This window comes from Condylostylus longicornis, unplaced genomic scaffold (genome assembly GCF_029603195.1).
Source record: "Condylostylus longicornis isolate FDR11 unplaced genomic scaffold, ASM2960319v2 ptg000004l, whole genome shotgun sequence".
NCBI lineage: Eukaryota > Metazoa > Arthropoda > Insecta > Diptera > Dolichopodidae > Condylostylus > Condylostylus longicornis.
Window position 1 is genome coordinate 24,844,845 of NW_026577973.1, and position 8,905 is coordinate 24,853,749.

Sequence of the window (8,905 nt, forward strand, 5' to 3'; positions counted from 1 at the left end):
GTCTCAAGTCGAATCGTCGTTAAACAAAGCTTTTTTTAAAGTATGTATGTGTATTCATATATATGAACATAAATACTTGCATATTTATAAGTTAAATTTTCATGTATAGGATACCACGGCTGACAGAAATACGGGTCTGGACCTTAAGAGAGAGTGACAGTTCACAGCTGACGAATTTACATGTATTCTTAGGAGATCTATAGAGGGCCCTTTTTAACATCATAAATCTCCCACAAGATCAACTTTTTTCAAATTTTTAATTAGAAAAAGTTAAAATTCAATCTTTTTCTAGTTTACTAGTGCTTACATTTTTAAGGTTTTGTTAATTTTTTTAAGATTTCAATAAATGTTACACTACAAGAGAAAAAAAATAGTGCAATTTTTTTTCGAAATATTAAGTTGAATTTTGTGTATTTTTTTATTTGAGAAAATGTAAATTTTATTTTGCTAATTTTGTATAATATATCTCCCAAATTGCATACTTCTTGTGTAATCACGAATATATCTACAATATATTTTTCGTGTGTATACTATATTAATAAAATTCATAATTCGTTAACATTATATCATTTGTGAATTATATTTATACTTAACGTCCACATAATTCTTTTTAGGAATGTATGTAATTTAGTTTTATTATGAAATATTTTCACATTGTGAAAATGCTAATTCACTGTTTTACCTAAACTATCGCTTCAGAAACTTTGAAACTTATAGAAGTTTCTTTATAATATTTTTATTATGTTTGCTTTTATACAGGGGACAACTTAAAACGACGCATCTTTAATAATAATCATAGAATTTTAAAAGCACTTTCATAATTATAAAACAGAAAATCAAATAATTACAAACTGATGTTAAAATCTAATAAAATTTATATTAACTTTATTTTAAGTCGTGTATTCTAGACTAAAAAAATATAGCACCAAATTTTTTTTTTATTCACTGTATTATCATTTTTTACTCTCCATTCTCTCAGATTGTTGTCTGACATGGCGGTACAAAAAAATGCGAAAAAAACTCGAAAATATATTTAATCAAAATTATAGTTAAAATTTTGAGTTGAAGTTTTAACTTTGGATATGTTGCTCCAAATTTCATTTTAATATAAAAATTTTTAGGTTTTAGTCAACTTTTTGTATAGCAAACTCGAAATGAAAATCATAAATTTTCTAAAAAAAAACAACAAAAAAAAAAGAGAATTTTTAAGAAATGTCATTTCGCCAAAAATTCATATGCAATTTTAAAAATACATTCACAAAAAAGCAGGGTCCAGGCCTTGATTTTTTTAATGTCAAGGTCCAGAGACAGGCGTCTTTATATAAGACTTGACAGTACGCAATTTACTAATGCATTCATACGGTGTATTAAAAATTGTTCATCGTACTTTTTGTTAAGAAATACATTTTATTTTAGGTACTTTCGAATAAATTAGAAATGTTCATGATGATTTTGGATGTTTGAAAAATAAAAATCGTTTAAATATTAACAAAATTAAATTTCTTGACTTTACGAACTAGTTACTTATTACAGATAACAAATTACATAATAATAAATTACAGGTAACAAAATATTTTTGAAGCAAAATCGAATACAAAAAAAACAGTAAATACATAAAAAAATTCTTTAAAAAAAAAACTACATAACATATTTACATAAAATGATAAAATTTGTAACCCATTTTTCTTAAAACTATAGTTATATTTGATGAGAAAAGCAATTAATTGTATGACATAAATTTACTTATATATTCAACTAAATTCACAAAATTTTTTAATTTTCTTTTATTAGAGATTAAATTACATACTTATTTAAATTGTTCAAATCTTAACATTAGTAGATAATTGATTAAATTATATTTGCTACAAGCAACAAAATAAAATTTAAAGTTCTTACAAATTAAAAATACTTCGTTGATGTCGAATCGCTTTTTTCTAATGCTTGTATCCATTTGTCCCTGATGACTTCGTTCTTTGGTAAAGTAAATGTGGGTATAGTATTTACGTTCTCCTTTTTTCATAGACTGTTGCTTCTGCATCCTTCGATGCAACAACCTCGTGGCGTTTATATGACGCAACACCTATTTATATGAATATAATTAAATATAATATTATATTTTATTTAAATAAAATTTTAACAAGTACAATAAAGTTTTAACAAGTACACTGAATCTTACTAATTTATTAAGTCATTTTTTCTTTTAAATAAATTTTAGTACTATTTTTTCAAATTTACCTTTGTTTTATACTAAATATTATACACAAAAGACAAGATTTAATTAATATAAATTATAAATCTTCATTTTATTTAATAACACAAAAAATTAATATAATTATTCACTAAATTTAAATTTTAAACAGCAAATAAATTATTTTACCGCTCTGCGGAACAGCCTTTCTGTACGAAATTTAAATATGGACTAAAAATAAATTTTTGTATAACCTTATTCAATAGGCACAAATACAAAAATATTTACATTACTTGTACATTATAGGAGTTTATGTTTCGAGTAATGTCTTTATATCTAACAAGTCCCAATGCTAAGAGAGAAACTTGAAAGCACTACCTTATTTAATATGGTTTTTTTTAAATCGAAGTGGCTATTTTTTGAGAAGAAATATTAACATAAATTCCCACTTATTACAAAGCAGGTAAAATTTTGAAAATATATTTAAAAAATCAATTAAATATATTAATATTTTCATTCACAATTTTTTTTTTTAATTCTTCAAATACATACAAAAAAGCGGAGAAACGACAAGCACAACCTTCGCCTTCAACGTTTTATATGGTACTGAAAGCACATCATTATTTTTAAGTGAACACCTCTTTTTTCTCATAGGGTAATCTAACTCAAGATATGGGATGTAACAGTAATGCCAAGTTGAAAATATAATTAATGAAAGGATAATTATTAAATATTGATATGATTGCATAGTAAAGAAAAAATTTGAAGAGGGAATTAGAAAATAATATCTAAAATACAATTAAATATTATTTTCCAATACTAATTTTATATACATTTCTAAATTTTACCTTTATTTTTATTTGAGAAAAATTTTTAAATCTTAATATATTACCTTAGTAAAAAAATATTTAAAAGGTTTTGGAAAAGACAATAATATATTTTTATGACAAGCTTCTAATTTTATTTTTGTTTTTGAAATAAATAGTTTTGAATAATCTTAACAAATGACTGATCATAAAATGACAGATAGTAGGTATTGATGTGAATTTTTGTCCCTTTGCGTTTACTATTAAGCTTCATACACAGACAGGGCCATTTTATAAATAGATTGCTCTTGTTTACCTGTTTTTGAATCACTCAATATAACATGTTTGAAATAGTTGAAATTTTTGAAAAAATTGATTGGAAGTAGGAACATACATATTTATTTTTAATAACTTAAAAACTAATTGAAATTATTTGAAACAATTGTATAAGTAACGTATAAATGACCGAAAAAACGTAAGAACGTATATTTGAGATGACTCAAATTGTTGAAATGTATAACACTATATTACTTTTATTAACATTTTTGTTAGTCGACACTACTAACTTACCTTATTGAGAAATAGAAAACGTACATGAAAAATCATACATTCTTCGTCAATAACATTTGAAACCATACTGAATGTATACTTAATGATATGTTCTGTTGTTGTAAAGATGATTCATCATGAAAACGGACAAATTTTAAAAAATATTTATAGTCAATGCATTTTCCGTTACAATTAGCTTACACCAAAATATTTCTGACACGTTCTTGTCTAAATGTTCTAGATTTGAATACAGGAAGAGCAGTGTTTATTTAATAAAGTATTTTTAATGTTTTTTTCTAAAAAATTCGGAAACCTCCTTAGAAAAGCCAGCAAATAACATTTTTTGAAGATAAAGGAAATTCGCGAGTTAATATTAGCAGCGCATTTTACCTGTTTTGTAATATTCATTTAGTGTTTGAGAAATAAATGTATCCGTATTTCATCAAAATTTTCAAATGAAGAAAATCTTGGCATTTTAGCAGATTTGAGTATCTTTGTAGCCCAGCTCAAATTTAAAGCAAAAATGTATCCAAATGGATACAATTGTATCCAAGCGGGAACGCTGATTGGTACGTGTTAGATATAAGGACATTATATTATATTCATATAGGAATGTACTTAAATAAAATAATACAAATGAATTAATACATTTGTATATTATATATACCTTTGTATATGTACATATATATCTGCCTAGGTTCTAACTTGAAAGAAATAAACATATTTTTGACATATGTATGTATGTACGTTTTTATATTGCATATTTTATTCACTTTTGAATTTATTTTTATCATAAAAAAAATCAAAAACTAAACTTAATAACAATAGTAACAGAAACTATTTTCTGAGATCACATATAGAATTTCCATATTAAGGCAAACCTTTTACAGATAAACGAAGCCTTTTCCAAAATGTGCGAACCTCTTCCAAGTTAAAGGAAACTTGTTCCAAAAAAGCTTTTTCAAAGTATGTGAATGAAATGAAAGGTTTCATTTAATTTGGAAAAGGTTTCGTTAATTTTTTAAGTGACTCCGTTTTTTCTGACCTTTATTTTAATTTGCCTGGTCAATTTATTTTCATAAGTATGGCATTCTAATTCGGCATTATTAACAGCTTTAGTTCGTCTATAATCTATATCATGTCCTTATACTATACTCTGCCCATTTAATAATGTTGAATTTTCTACAACATAGGGATCTAATTTTCTATTTTTCTTTAGGAGTTTACATTTCATAGAAATATTATATTATTAAACAAAATTGGGTCAATTAGTTTTTTAGGGGAACCCGACAGAGCCACCCGTTTACCAAAATTTGTTTACTACAAATAAAATACGAATATGAAAATAACAGTTTTTTGTCTCTTATATTTTGCTTATAAGATCGAAAAAATATTGGACGTTTTTAATTAACGATAAATAATTTTTTGAGGTCGAAATTAATTTTATTTAATAAAGAACCAAAAAGATGGATTGTTTGACATTTCCTAAACAGAAAATTGGTAAAGTACTTTTGGAAATTTTTGCACTTACGTGGTATCACAGTTTTGCCAGCGATATGTACTTTCGTTAAAATTTGAAGTTATGTCAGCGAGAATCAACCATGACAATATTTCGTGAATTCTTTTTATAATGTTGGAATCTTGAATGTCAAATATTAAATCTACGCTTCTTTTTGAATTTTAAAAGTAGGAAAAACTTTTTTGAAACTCTCTATCTGAAATTTTTTTTTGCACATTATTTAATGGGACAGAGGCCTGGAACTATTCAAGTGAAAATTTGGTTGAAGCAAAATGGAAAAGCCACGTGCTTTATTACATTACCTCTAAGTATTAATACACTCGGGCCTTAATTTAAATCGCTTCATTTTACAGGTTTTTTTAATTTTTAGTTAATTTTTGTGTTTTGCATTGTTATTCCTGGTTTACATCCAAACAGAATTAAAAACTTTAACAAAATTATTTAACAATATAATCGTCGCACGGTTGTACATACATTCATACGAGTATGTACTTATATTATATTAGGTATAAATTATAAAAGAATACAAACAGAAATATTAATATTACTAAATTAAACCCAAATATATATGTATGTATATTAATATATTATGAAATTTCAAAGTATAGAATTCAATAAAATATTAATTAAATTTAATTTATTTTTACACGTTAAATTTGTTACACCTTAAATTTGTTTTCTTACAGGATGTGGTCAAATCTTAATAATTACAATTTATAAATACTTTCACGCTATAAACAAATTTTTTAAATTAAATTATTATTTTATGATTTAATTTATGTATGAAATTTATTATTTTTTATGATTTTGTTAAATTGTTTTGTTTTAATTTGCATTTTCGCTGTATTGCAAATACTTGATTGCAAATACTTTTCTACAAAAAACATCATTTCACTATATAATTCGCATCAGAACGGCAACTGAAATATGACTGAAGCACATTTTCCCGCTATTCCCCGACAAATGTTACTGCGATCCACGCTTGCAATATCAAATTCAAGTCGTAACGACAATTGTCGCTCTACTTTGACAACTAGAATAAGGCTTTATACTCGTATGTATGTTGTTCCTCGCTTATTTGCTAATATTTCTTTGTCGCTTCTATATTAGCCAAATGTACTCTAATCGAGTCTGGTTCATTCATTTTAAAATCATAAAATTTATATAATGTTTCGTAATGTTTGCTAATTTTCGAATCTTGTTCATATACTCCCAAATTTTTTGTCCACATTCAAGCAATTTACTTACAAGTCACATCTCATTGCACATTGGGGCCTCGATTTGCGTCCAAGTTAGGTTTCAAAATTGAGCGACGTAAAACAGAAGAAAGTAAATCGAAAATAAAATATAATATGTATTAAATGTATAGTATAATTTATATAATTTATATAATTAATAGTGGATTTAGTATATCGTTCAATTTTACTTGTATTGTATTTATATTTTATAAACTGATTCATTTTTTCTCATTTGCTTTTATCAATATTGCATATAGGAGTATATCCTTCGTTTTTATTGGTATTGGATTTAGTATGTCATTCAATTTTATTTGTATTGTGTAATTTTATTTGTGTAGTAATATTAATACAGATGTCCTGTAACCCAGGAAGAGCAACAAATTGTGGATATATGCAAGAAACTGAAAAATTCAATCCTATAATTATGAGATCGTATGATGATATAGTTTTATTAGAATAGTAAAAGGACCTGGTCAACTGTATACCATATTATTCAAGCTAGTTAAAGACATCAACGCTTACTTTGCAAAAAGCAGTAGTTTGTGATTATGATATGAACGAAAGTGTCATAAATATTTTAGAACATGGTATATCTGAAAAATCAGATGCGGTTTTAGGTTAGAATTTGAAGAATGATGAAGATTTTGGACGTCCATCTTGTTTAAATGGAACATGCACGGCGATTCTTTTAAACCAGTAGATAATAATATAGCTGGGAACTTTTTCATTGTGACTAATGTGGTGATATGCAATGTGATTCATTTCAAAGTTCTGAGTATATTTTGCTATTGAAGGATGATTTTCAGATTTGATAATAAAATTGAACTTTTTAAAATTTACTTTTTAAAACTTTAATGTTTCATAGAAATACTATAAGGATTATATACTTTTTAAGACTATAGTGTTTTATGACAATAGAATTGCTTACTTTTTAAAACTTAAGTGATGCAACTGTAAAAATAGTCGAATTCAACAATGAGTTTAAGAATTAGTTTTGTGAAATAGTAGCACCCTACAAACCCGAACTGAATGGGAAAACAAAGGAAGAAAATCGAACTGTACCAATTTATTTTTTGTGAAGGTATGAAATAAACACTAAAAACACAGGAAAATATTCACGAAATCATAACAATTTTGATCAGGAAGTTAATGATTCTAAATTACCAAATATTTCAAAATTGGTAGATATCAACTCTTCCTTTGCTGATGTGTTTACTACTACTATTTATGCAGAATCAATCGAGTTAACAAACAAAGAAAAAAAATGACGGAACAACTGGAAATCATTGGATGAAAGTCAAATATGGTCTAACAAATTTATGAAGAAATAAAGAAACAGTCGCTATCAAATAGTTATATCAAGTGAAAAATGATGAAAATGACAAAAAAGACTGAAATTGAAAGATTTAAAGCAAGATTGGTTGCGATTGGATTTGAACGAAAATAAACTATTGATTACAAAGAGACGTTAACCCTGATGATTCTATATCACAATAAAAGTTCTATGTGCGATTACTGCAACCAAAAAGTTATAAATAGCGCAATTTTAATGGAAAATTTTAAGTTTTGATTTAAAAATTAAAAGGCATTTTTAAATGAAAACTTATCAAGAAAAATTCATGTCAGACAACCGGCAGCATTTAAAAAAGAAAACTCAAAATTCGTTAAATTTATTAAATGATCTAATTATAACGTTGTCTTGAATGTTAAATACCGAATCTATGATTCTTTTAGAATTCCGCAAGTATTTTGAATTCCGTTGTTTTAGAACTAGACTAATGATTTCGAATCAATTTCTTATTTTCTATTATCGGTCTTGTTAAGAACAATTTTTCAAAAAGTTTTGATGCCATTGGTAGTAAAGAAATCGGTCTATGTGACTTGCCTCATTTAGCGATTTCACCGGTTTTCCTATCATAATAACTTCCGCTACCTTACATTCATTGGGAACATTCCTCAGGTCCATTGCTGCATTTATAACATTTTTCAAAAATGTCAATGCTCTTTTCGGAAACTCTCTTATTACCATGAGTTCAGCTTTATCCTTACTACTTTTTCGGTTTCTTAGTAGCCTTCAACGCTTTTCACACCGAATAATTCATTTCTTTAATTGCCGATAAACTTTCTATATAATTTCACGTGTATGGCATTATAGTCACCTCTCAATAAGAATCCATTTTCCCCCGTGCATAGGAGATCCTTACAATATACTGAGCCAACATTGAAGCTCTGCTTGGTAGTCTCAATTTTATCCATAACATGTTGAACTTCCTCCGTCTCTATTTTGGAGCGTCCATTGTGCTTTATGGTTTCCTTAATTAAAATAGCATTACTTCCTCTTCAATTGTTGCTAGGGTGAGTTAGAGCATCTAAAACTCAGTACATCCAAATCCTCCCTAAAGTATGTTTTCTATTAGCGTTTCTCGTAACAATTCGTGTTTTATTTATTAACATTTTTCGGAAATAGCTTCGGGGCTGCTTGGTATACGTTAGTATATCTGTTCTCCGAAGTAGCTAATCTTATTTAGATTTTGTTAAATTTTAGTAGCATGCCTTGCATCATTTGCATAATGCTATTGTAAAGTTATATTGGTTTTTGCATTAT